Raw genomic sequence first — 21380 nt, forward strand, 5'->3', positions numbered from 1 at the left:
AATAACTTAACATGGATCTAACCATTTCCAAAAAGTTCTATTTCTTCTTTCTGCCACACTATTTTATTGTGGTGTCCTTGGGGCAGAATATTGAGATGTAATTCCTAATTCTGATATGTACTGAATAAATTTTGCAGAATGGTATTCACCGCCACGATTAGATCGTAATGATTGGATTTGTTTATCATGCCACTTTTTTATTTCTATCTTAAATTCTTTGAATATTTCAAAACATTCAGATTTACGGTGCAACAAATAAATATAATCATATTTTGAGTAATTATCTATAAAAGTCACAAAATACTCAAAACCACCTCTTGCTTGTATGTTAATAGGACCACACAAATCAGAATGAATTAATTCTAGCTTATTACCAGCTATATTTCCTTTAGAAGGGAAATGTCTCTTTGTTATTTTTCCTTCTAAACAAGATTCGCAGGTTGGTAGTGCCTCCGCTTTCAATGAACTCAAAGGTCCATCAGAAACCAACCTCAAAATTCTATTTATATTGATATGACATAGACGTAGATGCCATAAGTAAGTTTGACTCAATTTAGAAATATATTTTATTATGAGAAATATCAATGTTATTTAATTTGGTTTGTAACATGTTGTGGAGATTTCAAATACAAACAAATCTTGTATTTTAGGAGCACTATGGATAAAATAATTATTATATTTAATAATAGCACAATTATTTATAAAATAAATATTATAACCATCATCGATTATTTTTTATACAGATAATAAATTCCTTCTTATCGAGGAACATAAAGGACATTATTCAAGAGTAAAACCTTGGAACTATTGAACGAAAAAGAAATATTTTCTATAGCTAAGACTAGAGCTGATTTCCTATTGACCTGAAAAACGCAGACTTCATTCTCACTAAGCCACCGTATTTTCTAAAACCCTTGGAAAGAAGTGCAGACATGGTCTGTGGCTCCTGAATCTATAGCCCATAGTTGGGTAGAAACAACCGCTAAATAGATTTCAATGACATTTAAATAAGAAGTACCTTTATTTTTTAATTTTGCTTGATAGTCGGAGCATTGCCTTTTATGGTGACTAGGCTACTTGCAATGAAAGCACTTGCCCATTGTCTTAGCCACACCACCCCTAGCACCTCCAGGGCTATAGCCTTACAAGCATTTTCTTCTTTTGGACTTTCGTGAGCTTGGAAAAAGACGACGTTGGCTTTTCAACCATGAATGCCATAGAGGAAGGAGCTTGTTGCTTAATGATTGTCTCAGCTGCTTGCAGCTCATTCAACAATTTCACTAAGGACAAGTCCATCTTATTCATATTGTAATTTAAGAGAAATTGTTGAAAAATGTCGAGCACAGTCTGTAGAGCCATCTCAAATTGAGACTCCTGATCAATCTTTGCTCCAAGAATTTCCAACTCACTCAGTAAGCCCATCATTTTCAGAATGTGCTCACGAACTGATTAGCCTTCAGTCATTTTCGTAGTCAAGAGGGCTTTCATAGCGGTCTATTTTGCCGCACGATTTTGCTCACCGAACATCTCTTTGAGAGATTCGAGCATAACATACGTATACCCATAGACTGATGTTGATGTTGCAAGACATTCTCCATAGAGGCAAGAATGTAGCATCTTGTCATCTCATCAGCCTTTGCCCACTTGTCATAGAGTTTAATTTCATCCTTTGTAATTTCTCAGGTTTTTCAGGGCATTCCTTAGCCAACACAAATTTAAAACCTTCAGCAGTTAGGACAATATCTAAATTTCGTTTCTAGTCCACATAGTTAAGACCTTCCAATTTGCTTTGGTTCAGGATAGAGGTTAGGGAATTAAAGTGAGATATAGTTAATCTGAGAGATATTTTAAAATAGATGATTAGACATATGTTTTATATAAAAAAAACATAAGACATATATAATCATGCTAATGAACAGTTAGATTTTATAGGAAAACTTAACTATTCTAGCAAATACATAAGTATGTTCATATATCACTATTTAAACAAAACATGTTCAACTCACGTAGAGAGTAATACGTTAAGTTTAGTTATGTATATCGACTTCAGATAATCTATTGTTCATTGATTCAACATGTAACTTAGTTGATAAGTTAATACAAGTCATCAAAACAAAATACTACTAAAACAGTGTATAAATACACAAGCTTATCCGATGAATTTCGATGATTAGGAAGACTTATGTCAACATATAAACTCATACATATACTGTAAAAAATATTTAAAACCATAAAGGATGCATCCTTGAAGCACTGATTTGCAAAATATAATTTTTTCAGATTTTTTTAATTTTTCAAAAAACACAAAAACTGTCAAAAATGCATGAAAATGAATCCGAATGATCAAAAAAGGGCCTATGTCACAGCATAGCGGTGAGTATTTCTCATGGGTCATTTTTGATGAACCATCCAAAATTCAGGTCAGTCGGAGTTCGTCAAAATTTAAAAAACTCCAATACCGATCAAATTGACAAACATCGACGAGTCTATGTGCGAGAGTTAGCAGGGTTGTCCGCTCATCTTTGCCTTACCACTACACTACTGATTTGAGCTAAAAACTAATGATAGTAGTTGGGAAAAATCATAATTGTAAATAAATGTACTGTTATGTCAAAAAAAGATGATTTAAAATTAATTTCAACTTTATAGAGAAAAAATCAATTTAAAAAAAGAGGAGTCGCCACTTAATTTTTTAAAGAAATTAAGAAAACTTAATTTAAAAGACCCTAACAGATTTAAGTCTTAAAAATTCATAGAAAAAGGTACGAGATACTTATTTCCACTTTGAGAAGATGTTAAGCATTCAAAGTGGCGGCTAACGCACGGTTATCCGACGATTAGAAAATTATTTGACTAACTTTAAAAATATTAATTTAAAAGGAAACAAAGACTTTAAAATTAAAAAAAAAAGATCAAACTAAAACATTGAAAATAATATACATGTATATAAAAAAAGAAGTAAAGTTTACCAAATGCCTAAGTAAAGATAGAAAATCATCTAAAGAGTAAATTAACATGAATTGGTTTATCTTTAGAAGAATCTAATTAAGTTAAAACAAATTAAAATTAATATCTAAGCAAGCATAAATAACATAAATGAATAAATTATTACAACCTGAATTAATATAAATAAACAATAAATAACACATGAAAATATTGCCTGACACTTAGTTTCTGTACACTTGGACTAAGTTGTTGGGTCATCTGCGTTTTGGGCCTTAAGCACAATTTCACTGTATATCGCAGTTGTATATACACTGAATATCAGTGTATATAACCACCAGTTTTCTTATATATTAGATATACATTGACTGTATATTAGTCGGTTTGTGCTACAATACCTGTAAAGACACGTAGTAAATGTGTTAATAATGAATAAATAATAATAATAATAATAATAATAATCATAAATCTCGTCTTATTAACATGGGAGGCCTTGGAAATCGACGGTAATTTCTTCATCGGCCAATTTCAACTTGTAATATATAATATGCAATGTAAACTTAAACTAAAATTTTCGTCTTTTAAAATGGAGAGGCCTCAAAAACCGACGGAATTTTTTTTTCATTGGCCAATTTTAATTTACAAAAATATAATATATATATTCACGGTTGATTTAAATAAAAATTTCAAAGGGTAAACAATCTCCTAAATACAAAGCAATAAGCAAAGTGAGTCAACCCAAAATTAGTTATAGCAATAAAATATACATATATCATTAATTGTAGGACAACAACAATAATAATAATTTAAAACCCTTTAAGAAATAATCTAACAATATGAAAAGTAATAGCAATAAGTATAAAAAAATAACAACAAACAATGATACAATAAACGTGTGTCAATAAAATATCATATATGTGAAATTATGAATTAATTAATAATTTTACCCACTACATATATCACTTTACATAAAACAAAACTAATGCTCTATAACTAGGCAATTTATTAGAAAAAGAAGAAAATCTAAAATCAGTCTACTAGCAAAAAATATAACTAAATGAAAACATAAATTAGTCAGTTAAAACAATAAACTTAAACTAAATTTCCGTCTTTTAAAATGGGGAGGCCTCAAAAATCGACGGCGAGATTTTTTCATTGGCTAGGGACTTGCAAACAATTTAAAAAGGAAACAAACAAAATTGAAGTAAAAGAATAACATTAAAGACATCCAAATTAACTAAAAAAGCCGAACAAAATGACCCAAATAAAAATAGTAAACAAAAACAATTTAACGGAGAATCATGAATAATGACCGGAGAACATGAAAATATAGAAAACAATGTCTGGAGTTTGAACTCCTCCGTCCAGATCTGAAGCAGAACAAAATATACATGAAAATGCAACAAAACATTGCAAAAAAAACAACAAATCATAAAACAAAGTGAAGCAACATTTATGTCTAGTTAGATTTGGGAGTGAAAGCTCAAACCTCACAAAAAATGAAGTGTGTTTGGCTAGAAAAGAAGAGGATTTTGGTGGTTTGGTGGTTGTTAGTTGGTTTTAATGGAGAAATGTGAAGGAGAGGGATAAAAGTAGTGAAAAAAAATTAAAATTGGTGTTATTTATAGTGAGGGTGAGGGAGAGAGTAGAGAAGAACAATAAATATTATGAGTGCTTTTTTTTTTAGGAAGAATTAGAGATGAGAGAGAAAGAGTTTGAAAATAGTTGTATAGGTGTAGGAAATTGTAGTGTATAGGTGTTGGACTTTTGTTGTAGTTGTTGATGTGTATGGTTTTTTAGGAAGAATAAGAGAGGAGAGAGAGAGTTTGAAAATAATTATATAGGTGTAGAAAATTGTAGTGTATAGGTGTTGGAATTTTATAGTAGTTATTGATGAGTGTATTTTTTTAGGAAGAATAAGAGAGGAGAGAGAGAGTTTGAAAATAGTTATATATGTGTAAAAAATTGTGTGTGATTAGTGGGGTAAGTAAAATTATGAAAAAATTTGTGTGATTAGTGGGTATGTAAAATTGTGTGGAAAATTTGTATGATTAGTGGGGTAAGTAAAATTGTGGAAACATTTGTGTGATTAGTGGGTATGTAAAATTGTGTGGAAAATTTGTGTGATTAGTGGGGTAGGTATAATTGTGTGGATAATTTGTGTGATTAGTGGGGTATGTAAAATTGTGTGGATAATTTTTGTGATTAGTAGGGTATGTATAATTGTGGATAAAATTTAATATTTATCTGTATTTTAATGTATTCCTAGACTATTCTAAAAATATTAAAACGAATATGAAAAAATATAACAAATGACATGTAAAAATACAAATTAACGAACTATGATAAAAAATAGCTATAACTAAAAAAATTAAAAAATAAACTGATAAAATCCTCATCTAAGAATAATTATCGATAAAATTGATTTAAAATTGTAAAAGTGCACTTTTGAACTATTTAACAAAATAAAAATAAAAATTATTAATTTTACAAAAGTCAGGCCAAAATTGGGTGTCAACAGTTGTACGTTTCTTTGGATAGAATCGATGAAAGTGATCATGAACAAAGAAAATTGACAAATCCAATTTTGGCCGTACTTATGACCTTCGGATAAGGGTGTGGTTTGATTGAAAGTTCCACATTTTGTTGCATCCTTGTTGACGTGACCCTTACTTGTGATTGAATTGAGAATGCACCCTCTTGGATGTTCTAAAAAAAACTAAGATAAATTTTCTTAGTAAAAATAAAATTAAAGAAAAGGTAACATCTCTTATGATACTTTTTGTCATCTTCTTCGCATACTCTTGTGGATATGTTGCTGTCTTGGTGCTTCAACGTCATCCTTCCTTCAAAGTCATATATGCTGACAACCTTTATCTGATTGTTGAAGCGTGGTGTGAGTTCGTTGAAAGGATAAAACAATACCCATTGACATGATATTTGGCAAAATAAATATAGGTCCATTGGTAGGACATGTGAGAATGACCCATCGGTAGAATACAAATACATGTCCAATAATAAGACGAATGAAGATCCATCGGTAGGATAATATTGCATGTTCATCAATAGGATGAATGAAGGTGATCAATCGATAGGATATTTCGGTAAAATAATTATTGGTCCATCGATAAGACGAATAATGATCCATTGGTAGGATGATGTTGTGTGTCCATCGATAGGACGAATGAAGGTGATCTATCGGCAGGATATGATGCATGTCCATTGGTAGGACGAATGAAGGTGATCCATCGGTAGGATATAAATGCGTGTCCATCGATAGGACAAATGAAGATCCATTGGTAGAATATGTTGGTCTATCGATAGGATGATGTTGCATGTCCATCGATTGGATGAATGATGATCCATTAGTAGGACGATGTTGCATATCCATCGATTGGATGAATGATGATCCATTGGTAGGATACTTGGCAAAATAAATGCATATTCATCGATAGGACGAATGATGATCCATTGATAGGATACTTGGCAAAATAAATACATGTCCATCGATAGGATGAATGAAGATCCATTGGTAGGATGATGTTGCATGTCTATCGATAGGATGAATGAAGATCCATTGGTAGGATATGTTGGTCCATCGATAAGACGAATGATGATCCATTGGTAGGATAATGTATGTATGTGCATTGGTAGGATGAATGGAGGTGAACCGCCGATAGGATATTTCGGTCTATCGATAAGACGAATGAAGGTGATCTATCAGCAGGATATGATGCATGTCCATTGGTAGGATAATGATCCATTGGCACGATGCACTTCAAATCTTCTCTGATATTTGATATGCCTTACTTATTCCCTTCAGGCGTTTATAGCGCTGGAAAATACTGATGTTTCTCTTTGATGAGATTGAGATACAATGGCCTTCTCGGCAATATTATTACCATTTTCGGTAATATAATATGAATGGCCCTCCTGGTAATAATATGTAATGTTATCCTCTTGGATATTTTGAATGATGCATGACCCTCTTGATAATGCAATGAAAATGAAATGGCCCTCTTGGCAATGATATGATAATGACCCTATTGGCAAATGAAAATGCAAATATCATCCTCTTGGATGATTTGAATAATGCATGACCCTCTTGGTAATGCAATGAAAATTAAATGACACTCTTGGCAAATGAAAATACAATGGTCCTCTTGGAAAATAAATATGCAATGGCCCTCTTGGCAAATAAATATGCAATGACCCTCTTAGCAAATGAAAATGCAATGGCCTTCTTGGAAAATGAAAATGCAATGTCCCTCTTGACAAATAAATATGCAATGGTCCTCTTGAAAAATGAAGATGCAATGACCCTCTTGGCAAATAAATATGCAATGGCCCTCTTGGCAAATAAATATGCAATGACCCTCTTGGCAAATGAAAATGCAATGGCCCTCTTGGAAAATGAAAGTGCAATGTCCCTCTTGGCAAATAAATATGCAATGACCCTCTTGGCAATGAATATGCAATGACTATCTTGGCAAATAAATATACAGTGGCCCTCTTGGCAAATAAATATGCAATGACTCTCTTGGCAAATAAATATACAGTGGCCCTCTTGACAAATAAATATGCAATGGCCCTCTTGGAAAATAAAAATACAATGGCCTTCTTGGCAAATAAAAATGCAATGACCCTCTTGGCAAATGAAAGTGCAATGGCCCTCTTGGCAAATAAAAATACCATGACCCTCTTGGCAAATGAAAGTGCAATGGCCCTCTTAGCAAATAAATATGCAATGGCCCTCTTGGCAAATAAATATGCAATGACCCTCTTGGCAAATGAAAATGCAATGACCCTCCTGAAAATGAATATGCAATGACCCTCTTGGCAAATAAATATGCAATGGCCCTCTTGGCAAATGAAAATGCAATGGCCCTCTTGGAAAATAAATATGCAATGGCCCTCTTGGCAAATGAAAATGCAATGAAATGGCCTATCGGCAAATAAAAATGCAAATGTCATCCTCTTGGATGATTTGACATGTTATCATTTTTATTTTATTTTTTTGAATAATTTGTGTTTGTTGGGACTCATGTCTTTGATGGAAGTTTATACGAGGCCTCGATGGATCTCATCTTGAATTGTGTTCGCTCCATTCTAGCAATGTTGGAGATTATTTGAAGTTGACTCCAAACTTCTGATAATTCTTAATGGAATTTTTGAGATCTTCCTCAAAAAAAATTCCCAGTTAGATTCTTGACAAATTCGAGCTGCTGAAAAAGGATTTTGACATTCTCGTGCAATTTTTGAGATCTTCTCAAAAATTCTGTCCAGTTTCATATGTTAACATGATCTCCAATCTTAACTTACTGGAGATAGTTTCTTCTTGTGAATTTTTGAGATCTTCTCAAAAATTCTGTCTAGTTTTCATTGTAAGGGAGAAAGGAAAATCTTATGGGGAACATGACCGAGCCATTGTGGCGCCTACATATCCTGTTGGTGCACAAATATAGTTCCAATCCTGTGGATGATGAGTACTGCAAAATTTGAGATAAGATAATCAGTAGACACATGTGCAATATGAGCATAATGATATGGAAACTGTATTACTTGCAATATTTACAGCTTAAAAATACGAGATATGCCACCCATTTGATATGGATGATTCAATAAAGTAAAATATGCATCTCACACCGATGGGATTAGCCTAATGTCACATTATTTAGAGCAAACCATCCAATTTCAAAGGACAAATGCAATTTGTTTTTAGAGAATGTAAAGAGATAGTCAAATTTTGCCTACAAATGACCAATAGTTAGGATTGCATAGAAATATTTCTTATTTCCTTTCTTATAACTGAGATTGACTTCGAGGTAATTCCTATAGCTTCAAGTAGTACCTCAAACATACTTAAGTGTCGATAAGATTTTTTCATCTTTCTTCAAACAAATATTTAGAATTATACCAATCCTCATGTTTCAAGCACCCTCACAATAAAGAAAGTCCTTTTTCGCACATATTTGAAGTGTTTGATTTAAGGACATTTTGCAAGTACACTCACACTCTCAAGAATGTTCAACGCATGCAACTGTGATACCATATGTTTGGCCTACATGTAAATCTCCACTAATGTGAGAATATTTGGAATGAGATCATGTAGGACTTGTTATTGGCTTGTAATGTAGGCTTAAGGACAGGTAGGATATTTATTTGGAATAAAAGTGATTTAATCTCTCCTTGAGCGTCACACTGAATTTATGTTTTTGATGATTGTTACCCCTTTTGGTGTCCGATCCTCTTTGTTATCTCCTTTTTAGATTTTGACTTTTTTTGAGTCTTTATTTTTGGAGTTTTTTCTCTTTTCACCCCTTCCTTTTGAGGTTTCTCCTCTTTTGTTGGAGCAGTTTCCTTTTTGTCTTACATCGACTTAGTAGGAGTTTTTTTGTTTTTGTTTTTTTAAAGTCGTCTTTGTTTTTTTGACTTTGGAGACTTTACGTATTTTGTCTTTGGCAATTTTAAAGTTGGATCTTCTTATATAATTTGCACATCTTCGATGCGCTCAAGGAGGTTGGGCCAAAAGAAGGATAGTGCATGTAAGCTCTCAGAAGGGAAAGGGCTAAGATGTGGTTGTCCAAAGAAAAGGCTTTAGGCTCAAAATGGGAAAACTAGGGATTAATGTTATTTGATAGACTTTGAAAAGAACAATCGGGTCAAAAAAGGCCTACAATCCTTTCTCAAACCAAATAAAACTTAGGATTTCGCTTCAACAAACATTCAGGCCAAGTTCTAGATCAACAGTGCGATGCAATTGAATTTTAGTCTAAAGCTCACCACACAATGCACATGAAGCCATGAGGTTTTATTCTTACCTTGAAAGCCTGTAAGAGAATTTTCAAACATCACAAAAATACAAATGAAAGATACCAACAGAAGTTTTGGTTTACCACAAAGCCAATCATTTTCATCCTACTGAATATTTTGCATGCTCCTAACTGTATTCGTCCCAATCAAGAAGATATGACTCTTAAAATATGTACACAATTTTTATATATATTTTTTATTTTCTATTTTTTATTATTATTTTTGGTTGAAAAAGGAAATACCGAACCCAAGAAGGGCTGCCTACGTATCTCACCGAGATGAAAATCAGGTGTGCGTAGTTTTTGCAGATATGATATATAAAATAATTTAAAGATTTAGAAAAACTCAGAGAGACGTCTCGTAAGTCTAGTGCTTGTTGACATTTTCAGTTGGGGAGTGTCTTTTGCCTATTTGCACCAACACGTTTCGTGTCTTCTCAACCATCGGTGAGAACACCTATCGTTATATTATTTTTTAGATATTCCTCAGAGATTATACATTGGTGTGTTCTTCCAATTTCCTGCAGGAATCACTTGTTGTGTTCGTTTTGGTGATTGTCTCTTGTGACTTGAATTCTTTCAACTATTCACGAGAATCATACATTGTTATAACCATCCCCGACAATTATAGGGGACAGTTTTCCTACAAAGATATGAAAAAAGTCTGAAAGCGAGGTCATTATAAAAAATAAGTAACAAGATATAGGAGTAAGGTTTCATAGTCAAAGACTCCCCCGATTTATCTTTCATGCTTTGTATTAGTGTCTTGTGAAATTTAAGGTCATCGTTATTTTCCATCAACTCTTTGTCCCTACAAGATCTATATGAGAAAGGGCTATGATTTTTTTTAGAATAAAGAATTGAAAAAGATTAGGGTTAAAGTTTGTGGTTGAATGTTGCAATAGATTTGGAATTGCCGTGATTCCCTCTCTTGAAATAATGTCGTCTCTTCTCTTTTCAAAGAAAAACTTCTTAGTTAGAAAGAGAGTGTTGACCTCTCAAAATTGAGATCCAATCATTTATCGCATGATGTATTTTGATAACAACCTCTACAAAAGAAAAAAGAATCAACTTTGCTGAACCCTCGATCTTTGAGAAGTAAGCAAATTTGATTTCCGACATAAATCAATCTCTCCCTGAAAAAGAAGAATAACTCAAAAGCCAAAGCATTAGTTTATGTTTGTAATAATTAATGCAAATATCACACAAAGAACTAAACATATGAATGTTTCTTTGTTTGAAGACAAACTAATCCATGTGTGAATAAAGACTAAATGGACAGAAATTGACTCATTTTAATTTTATGACTCATGTGTGAGAAATGCTGACTTGTGTTGACTCACAAATTTCTTGTGCTTCATCTTTTGGACCCTCATTCTTCTTAAATGCAGATGTTCTCAATTTCTTTGAAAGAATGAGGAGAAACAAAAAATTTTAAAGACAGGACCGAGCCTTGAAAGGCTGCCTACGTATCTCACAAAGGAGAATTCAGGTCCTACATAGTTCGACCAACTTAATTTTTTTTAAATGAAACATCAATCCCTTTTTTTTGAGATGAGAGAGTAAGGTTTATGATTTGAGAGTAAGTTCAAATTTTGTTGGAAAACTAAAGACTCATGGAGTATTTGAACGCACTGTCGATAGTGATTTGATATTTATATCTATGAGACTCTAGAAAAAATTCTAAAAGAGTGGACTAACATGTCTCCAAATGAAGCAACATATTCACAAAAATAGTTATAGCATATAGCACATAAACTGTTATTGCGCATCCTAAATAGATATGTGACCTTCTTGCACCAAGGATAGGCCTAACAATTTGAAGAATGTATAACGTCATTTGAAACATTCCATTGCCCCAAAAATCATATTTATACAAGTTTTATGAATAAACTGAATGGGGATACATAATAGAAAAATGGTGTTACAAATAATCAGTCTCACGCAGAGGTATAATCTTAAACTAAGGCTTCATGGAAAATCTTTCCTTCTTGACTTGTGGACATCTCCGAATGCCAACGCCTTTTGGATGAAGTAGCAACTTGTGAAGATCCTTCTTTGAGTAGACTAAGCTACTAAAATAAACCCCCAACCCTGAGGGACAATGGTTTGTCAAACGAAGTATACAACATTCAAATTTAAACATATAGGTATGATCGTCCATTTAGGCCGAGGGCCACTTTGGACTTAATTTAAAAGATTCTAACAGATTTAAGTCTTAAAAATTAAGAGAAAAAAGGTACGAGGTACTTATTTCCACTTTGAGAAGATGTTAAGCATTCAAAGTGGCGGCTAACGCACGGTTATCCGACGATTAGAAAATTATTTGACTAACTTTTAAAAATATTAATTTAAAAGGAAACAAAGACTTTAAAATTAAAAAAAAAGATCAAACTAAAACATTGAAAATAATATACATGTATATAAAAAAAGAAGTAAAGTTTACCAAATGCCTAAGTAAAGATAGAAAATCATCTAAAGAGTAAATTAACATGAATTGGTTTATCTTTAGAAGAATCTAATTAAGTTAAAACAAATTAAAATTAATATCTAAGCAAACATAAATAACATAAATGAATAAATTATTACAACCTGAATTAATATAAATAAACAATAAATAACACATGAAAATATTGCCTGACACTTAGTTTATGTACACTTGGACTAAGTTGTTGGGTCATCTGCGTTTTGGGCCTTAAGCACAATTTCACTGTATATCGCAGTTGTATATACACTGAATATCAGTGTATATAACCACCAGTTTTCTTGTATATTAGATATACATTGACTGTATATTAGTCGGTTTGTGCTACAATACCTGTAAAGACACGTAGTAAATGTGTTAATAATGAATAAATAATAATAATAATAATAAATCTCGTCTTATTAACATGGGAGGCCTTGGAAATCGACGGTAATTTCTTCATCGGCCAATTTCAACTTGTAATATATAATATGCAATGTAAACTTAAACTAAAATTTTCGTCTTTTAAAATGGAGAGGCCTCAAAAACCGACGGAAAATTTTTTTCATTGGCCAATTTTAATTTACAAAAATATAATATATATTCACGGTTGATTTAAATAAAAATTTCAAAGGGTAAACAATCTCCTAAATACAAAGCAATAAGCAAAGTGAGTCAACCCAAAATTAGTTATAGCAATAAAATATACATATATCATTAATTGTAGGACAACAACAATAATAATAATTTAAAACCCTTTAAGAAATAATCTAACAATATGAAAAGTAATAGCAATAAGTATAAAAAAAATAACAACAAACAATGATACAATAAATGTGTGTCAATAAAATATCATATATGTGAAATTATGAATTAATTAATAATTTTACCCACTACATATATCACTTTACATAAAACAAAACTAATGCTCTATAACTAGGCAATTTATTAGAAAAAGAAGAAAATCTAAAATCAGTCTACTAGCAAAAAATATAACTAAATGAAAACATAAATTAGTCAGTTAAAACAATAAACTTAAACTAAATTTCCGTCTTTTAAAATGGGGAGGCCTCAAAAATCGACGGCGAGATTTTTTCATTGGCTAGGGACTTGCAAACAATTTAAAAAGGAAACAAACAAAATTGAAGTAAAAGAATAACATTAAAGACATCCAAATTAACTAAAAAAGCCGAACAAAATGACCCAAATAAAAATAGTAAACAAAAACAATTTAACGGAGAATCATGAATAATGACCGGAGAATATGAAAATATAGAAAACAATGTCTGGAGTTTGAACTCCTCCGTCCAGATCTGAAGCAGAACAAAATATACATGAAAATGCAACAAAACATTGCAAAAAAAACAACAAATCATAAAACAAAGTGAAGCAACATTTATGTCTAGTTAGATTTGGGAGTGAAAGCTCAAACCTCACCAAAAATGAAGTGTGTTTGGCTAGAAAAGAAGAGGATTTTGGTGGTTTGGTGGTTGTTAGTTGGTTTTAATGGAGAAATGTGAAGGAGAGGGATAAAAGTAGTAAAAAAAATATTAAAATTGGTGTTATTTATAGTGAGGGTGAGGGAGAGAGTAGAGAAGAACAATAAATATTATGAGTGCTTTTTTTTAGGAAGAATTAGAGATGAGAGAGAAAGAGTTTGAAAATAGTTGTATAGGTGTAGGAAATTGTAGTGTATAGGTGTTGGACTTTTGTTGTAGTTGTTGATGGGTGTAGTTTTTTAGGAAGAATAAGAGAGGAGAGAGAGAGAAAGAGTTTGAAAATAATTATATAGGTGTAGAAAATTGTAGTGTATAGGTGTTGGAATTTTGTGGTAGTTGTTGATGGGTGTTTTTTTTTTAGGAAGAATAAGAGAGGAGAGAGAGAGTTTGAAAATGGTTATATATGTGTAAAAAATTGTGTGTGATTAGTGGGGGTAGGTAAAATTGTGGAAAAATTTGTGTGATTAGTGAGGTATGTAAAATTGTGTGGAAAATTTGTGTGATTAGTAGGGTATGTAAAATTGTGTGGAAAATTTGTGTGATTAGTGGGGTATGTAAAATTGTGTGAAAAATTTGTGTGATTAGTGGGATAGGTATAATTGTGTGGATAATTTGTGTGATTAGTGGGGTAGGTAAAATTGTGAAAAAATTTTGTGTAATTAGTGGGGTATGTAAAATTGTGTGGATATTTTTTGTGATTAGTGGGGTATGTATAATTGTGGGTAAAATTTAATATTTATCTATATTTTAATATATTCATAGACTATTCTAAAAAAATTAAAACAAATATGAAAATATATAACAAATGACATGTAAAAATACAAATTAACGAACTATAATAAAAAAATAGCTATAACTAAAAATTTTAAAAAATAAACTGATAAAATCCTCATCTAAGGATAATTATCGATAAAATTGATTTAAAATTGTAAAAGTGCACTTTTGAACTATTTAACAAAATAAAAATTAAAAATATTAATTTTACAAAAGTCAGGCCAAAATTGAGTGTCAACATGCGCCCTCAATTAACAGAAACTATATAGTAAGTAATCGGTAAATTATTTTTGTGGGTTATTTTGATTACTCAAACATAATTACCTTGCCACTATAGTTTCAATTACAACATTATAAGAACAACTATAGTTGGGTATAATCAAAGCTTGCTACATCAATCTTCTTAATGCAGAAAAAATTTGTAACTTTCGAACCCAACAATCAATAGGGACTGCAATTTTTTTTATTAACAGAGGCTTTCAATTATAATAATTAATTCGTAAAAGCATGAATTAATCATATTATAATAAATCATAGATTATATAACTAAAAATCTGTAATTGTACTCCTCGATTTTATTTCAAAAATTATCATTACAATTTTTTTAAATTCCTGTGTTAGAATTACCGACACCAATCAATTAAATCAAATTATCTAAAAATTTAATTTATTGACTAAGAGCCTGTTTGGATTGGCTTATAAGTTACTTATAAGTTGTTTTCAGTTTTTTGAGTGTTTGGTTGGCCAACATAAAACCTTTTTGTACTTAAAATAAGTCCCAATAAATAATTGGGTTTGTTTGGATAGACTTATTTTACGCAGCTTTTAAGTTGAAAACAACTTATAAGTCAAAAAAAAGTTGGGTTGCACCTATTTATTTTTTAAAATTTATAAGCAGTTTTCAACTTATAAGTTACTTAAAATAAGTCCATCCAAATAGGCTCTAACCTAATCCTTTATTTTATACTTAACTTATTTCACATGTTGGATAAAATCCACCTGCAGGGTTTCACGTGAAAACTTATAAGAAACCATAAAGGGGTGTCTTCTATCTCAAGACCGAGACACGGTTCTATCAACTAATTATTATTTCACTAATGTAATTTGTTATTATCCAATCTATTAGGAATTTATTGACTCATTAAAAGAGTCTTACCTTTTAAAAGATTAAAATAATAAAACAAATTTCATAGTGCATAATAATTATATTAAGATTAAGAGTATAAGTATAGGTAATGGACTAAAGAACTTATTTATCAATATTCAGAACATAAATAAATATCTCTAATTGGTCCGTTCAATACATGTAAAATGTACTAGCATAAGAAGTTGGAATTTTATCATTCCCATTAGGGCTGTACAGGGCAAACCGATAAACCGCATCAAATCGATAAACCGAACCAAACCGAAAAAAAAACCGACTAGTGGTTTGGTTTGATTTGGTTTGGTGTTTGGAAAAAAACTCCAACCATTATAGGGTTGGTTTGGTTTTAACTAAAAAAAGTCAAACCGAACCCAAACCGACCCGATTATAGATATATTACTTTTAAATTATGTTATACATAAAAATATTTATTAAAATGTAATTTATAAATATTTTCCTAAAATTTTTCATAATTTTTGTTTTCTTTCTTACATTTAGATTTGAACTTGAGAAGTCCATATAAATAATATACAAAAAAGCCCAGAAGGAAATGAACACCGGAAGCCCAAAACATGTTATGTAATTAGAAAACCCTATTCGGCTACAAATGATTTGGTATGGTTTGTAAAAAATCCGAACCAACCCAAAAAACCCGAGAAAAATTGATATCGAAAACCCTGACTTTTATTGGTTTGGTTTGATTTATAGATTTAATAACCCGACACAAATGTTTTGGTTTGGTTTATAAAAAATTCGAACCAACCCGGTCCATGTACACCCCTAATTCCCATAATTAAGATCAAATTATATTTAATCCCGTGCTACAATCATCAAGATATTTATCCGACTTTATCTTTGATTATGAACATTTAATTTATAACTTATAAGAACCGACAATTTTAATATTTCATGTATGAGTTAAATAACTCTATACAGAAAAATCGTCTATTGTATAAGTAATGGACACACATATATATTAACATAATGAACTATTTAAATAAGAACTTTATTATATTAATCCAAATATAATAAAAGGTCTTTATATGAGATTAAATAAAATATTATAACTTAATTACATGGTTAATAGTATATCTCAATATGGATTTTTCCTTTCTTGAGCAACGAGGTTTTCACATAAAATCTTGTGTTGATTTTACTTGTTATTTATTTTTCTGCAATTATTATTCTGTTAGTGGACTAGTAACAATTTTTGGTTGCCAAAACTTATTAACTTTGGTTAAACAAATATTTTCCTTCTCATCCCACTATTGAATTAAAAGTATTCTTAGTGTTGTTAGCTTTTTAGCTTTAAGAAAAATCTTTAAATTAAAAATTGACTAGTTGACTAGATGAACTTTATGAAAAATCACGTGTCAATGTATATTTAATCCAGATATTAATTCAATATATATTAAATTACCTAACTCATATATATTAATCTGATCCACTCATATAAGTCAATTCTTTCAAAACTTGGATCTATATACATACGTCATTTTCAAAAGCTAAACGCAAATAATTAAGTATTCAAATCACCACCAAAGAGATAATAAAGTCAAAGCGTGCAACTGAGAAATATGGGCCAATTGGAAAACTAGTTCCCACATTAGAAAATTTGTCATTGTCTCAATTGAATTTTGAACTTCTAGAATAACCAAAGCAAGTCAAAGTACTCAAAAGTCAAAAGTTAAAACTTGCATATTATTTGTCTTTGGAAGTTTTCACTCTTTAAAACAAAAATATTTATCAAACTTGATCATAAAAATATATGTCTAAGCTATCCTTTAATTTTTTTTGAATTCATTACTTATAAGGTCAATAAATTATTGAAAATAGGTGAATGGAGTTCTTTTTGTTAATAATCAGAAAAGTCACTTATAATTTTTTCATCCAAAAAATGACTTTTTTAACCATAAAAATCATTTATCTTTTATTATTTCAGTTCACTCAAATAGAAAAGTGAAATATTGGGTCATTTTTAATGATGTGACACCTATTTTATTCTAAGAAAGCGGAAAAAATATTTCTCATTTTTAAAAATGACATGAGTCATTCCACTATCAATTAAATAAATATCTTCATGATTGATCATTAATCAAAATAAAATTTGAGGCATATCCATATTTTTCTTCAAAAAGAAATAAAATAAATATTATAATTAAAACTTGGCTCATTATTCAAATTTTATTTATTTACATGAATTAGAAAAATATAAAATATTATTTAGTACAGACAAATGAAAAGAAAATAATTTAAATATTATCAGGCTTATCAATATTCATATTTTCTTATGGAAAATTGAAGAAATCAACTACATTTAGATGCATAGACTCAATATTGTCTTTAGAGATAAAGTTTGCCTCTAGATTATTTTTTGCTCTCTTCAAGGATGCCTGATATAGCTAAACCTGCCGTTTTGATGACCGGCAGGTCCGTGGCCAATGTTCATACCTCCACATCTATGACATATACTTTCTGAATTATTCTTTAGTATAACTTCTTTCTTTTCACTCTTCTTTTTGTATTGTTGATCATTTTTCGGTGCTAGACGAGCATCATGATTATAATTTCTTCTTCTACCATGACCACAACCACGATTGGGGTCACGGCCTCTTTCTCGTTGGTTATAGTTTGCCTGATTCACTTCAGAGAGTGACAAAGAACCAACGGACCGACTATCATAATTTTTCATTAACAATTCGTTATGTAGTTCACCAATAAGAAGGTGAGAAAGTAATTTAGAATATTTTTTAAAACTCTTTTCATGATATTGCTGCTGTAGGAGCATATTCATGGGTGGAAGTATGGAGTATATTTTTTAAAATTTTTCTTTCTCATTAATTTTTTCTCTGCATAAATTTAACTATGCTATAATTCTAAACAAGGCAGAATTATATTCAGTTATATTTTTAAAATCCATTAATCTCAAATTGAGCTAATCATGACGTGCCTGTGGAAGGATGACCAACTTTAGGTGGTCATATCTTTCTTTTACATTCTTCCATAGTTTAAGAAGGTTTTTTCATGTGACGTACTGTAATTTTAACCCCTTGTCAAGATGGTGGCGGAGAAATATCATGGCTTTGGCACGGTCTTGACTAGATGCCTTAATATCATCTTTGATGGTGTCTGCCAGACCCATCGATTCTAGGTGTATTTCAACATCTAGTGTCCATGATGAGTAGCTTTTTTCAGATATATCAAGAGCAACAAATTCAAGTTTAGAGATATTAGACATTTTAAATAAATAAAATTCTTACCCTTTTAAAAATAGATCAAAGTGATGGAGGCTCGTGTTAACAACATGTTATAAAACAAACTAACTTAAAGAGAGACCGTAAGAGAAAGAGAGAATTAAAAGATATCTATATGTTTTAATATCATAACATACAAGTTATTTATAGCCGGGGAAGGGGAGGAGGGGGGAGTTATAATAACAAAGGCAAGTGGTAATATAATTGGGTAGGGAAAAGTAGGGGACAAAGTTAGTGGGTAGGAAAGTAATGGACAACCACTTGTATAACAGATTAGTGTTTCGTAGGAAAAGGAAATGTTTTCCAATGTTCTTATATTTGGTTGATTTAATTATTTTGGAAAATATTTTTTAGGTTAACTTATTTTTCTAGAATTTAAGGATTAGTCCTTAAAATATTCTTTTTTCTACCCGCACCCCCCCTCTTCCCACAAAACAAATTTATAATTTTATTTTTTTAAAAAAAATCAAATCTCGATTTAAAAGTTAGGTCCCGGGTAGGGTGTTGTCCCTATTCAAAAGTCAAGGTCGAGTCTCGATTTGAAAGTTGAATCTTAGGTCGCAAGTCGAGTCAGGTACCGATTTGAAAGTTGGGTCCTCCATCGAATGTCGGGGTTGGGTCCTAATTTGGAAGTCGTGGTTGGATCCCGGATTGATCAATCGTGTCCAGGTTCGGGTATCAGGTTCAGGTCTGGATCGGATCTCAGAGTTGGATTTTGGATCAAGTGTCTGATTTAAGTGTCGAGGCTGGGTCAGTTGGATTTCAATTTAAATATCGGGTCTCAGATCAGAAATTAGTGTTAGGTCCCAAGTAAGATGTCGAGGTCAAGTCGGATGTCAGGGTCGAGTTTTAGTTTGAATGTCAAGTCTCAGGCGGGATCTAGGGTCTAAGTCTCAGGATCAAATTTCCGTCAGGGTCTTGCCTTAGTTCGGATGTCGGAATTGTGGTCGGTTCCCACTTTGAATGTTAGGTCTCGAGTCGGGAGTCGGGATTGAGATTGGGTCTCAGTTCAAATATCGGATCTCCGATCAAGAGTCGGAGTCAACTTCCAGGTCGGGAATTGGGGTCGAATCTCAAATCGATCATCGGGGTTAGATCCCGGATCAATCGTCAAGGTGGGATCTCGATTTGAGTGTTGGTGTCGGGTCCCGTTTGTTATTAGGTTGATTTTCATATCATAAATTATTTTCTTGAATAATATTTTTTATTCTCTAGCAAAAAATAAAAGATATTTTTCGAAAAATAATTTTCATTCACCAATCAAATAATAAAAAATATTTTTCGATAAATATTTTCCACCCACCAACTAAACATGAAAAAAAATAATTAGAAACCAATTTGTTTTTCAAAAAAATATTTTCCGTCCAACCAAACACATATCTGATTTTGAATCTATTGCCATTTCTGTGGCGCATGATTTTATGTTCCAAATAAGGTTTCTCATTTTCCTAGTACCTATATGATACTCCACTTGCATTGTATATGATGTAGTGCATTTTCTCCTCCCCTTTGATAAGACATCACCATCGTCCCAGTTTCACAAACAATTTCATATTAGAGAAGAAAATAATGGGAGGGACAAATCAATTGTTAATTTATCACGATTAAATTATTCGGACTGGATTTACACATCAAATCATGTTAATTTATTACGACTAAGTGACACATTAAGGTGAAAATATATATCATTCGCACGTCATGTACACACTATTTTGGTTTAGGTAATGCTGACACTAAAAGAGAGATGATGCCAGCTCAATCTTGGAACTTTCCATATTTAGAAACCTTACCTAAACGGAAAATCATCATTTTCAAAAATTAAACTTTAAATATTTAAGTATTCCTTCTTTCTCGTATTAATTGTCCATATTATTAAAAATAATTATTCTAAATTATTTGACAATTCATTAAATTAAGATAGAATTAATTAATATTTTTTTATTTTATCTTTACAATTAATTCATTTTAAAAGTATAAACAAGTTTGTAGAATTTAGCTTGTAAGGTTTCTTAAAGCATAAATAGGTAAAAGTACTTTTTTTATTTATATTTTTTTAAAAGAGTGTAAAAAAGAAGTAAACAATAAATATGAGAGTTACTGCGACCAACAAAATTAAACTAGTTTCCCACTTTGGAAATATGTGCCACGACTCATGGTATGAGATTTGAACTTCTAGACGACTAACCAAATCTGGTCAAAGTAAACGTTGTTATTTAAAAGTTGAAAATTGTTTTTTCGTTACTTAAATTAAGGTCATGAATAAAAATATTCTTGAATTATGTAAAATTAAATAAAAATATTCCGGTTAAAACAACATCAACTACAACAACAATTTAACCAATAAAATCTCACAAGATCTGGGAAGGGTAGAATGTACACAGATCTTATCACTATCTTATGAAGGTAGAAAGACTATTTCCGAAAGACCCCGGCTCAAGTGCAACAAATCCAGGTACAAAAAAGAAGGAGACGGTGAAGAAAATATACCAA

At 31.2% G+C, this 21380-nt stretch overlaps 1 pseudogene; it reads right to left on the reverse strand.

Moving 5' to 3' along the window:
* Positions 1–1134: 1134 nt before the first annotated feature.
* LOC129883618 (uncharacterized) overlaps positions 1135–21380 on the reverse strand; it is a 28314-nt pseudogene continuing 8068 nt past the window's right edge.

Source organism: Solanum dulcamara, chromosome 3 (genome assembly GCF_947179165.1).
Source record: "Solanum dulcamara chromosome 3, daSolDulc1.2, whole genome shotgun sequence".
Classification (NCBI taxonomy): Eukaryota; Viridiplantae; Streptophyta; class Magnoliopsida; order Solanales; family Solanaceae; genus Solanum; species Solanum dulcamara.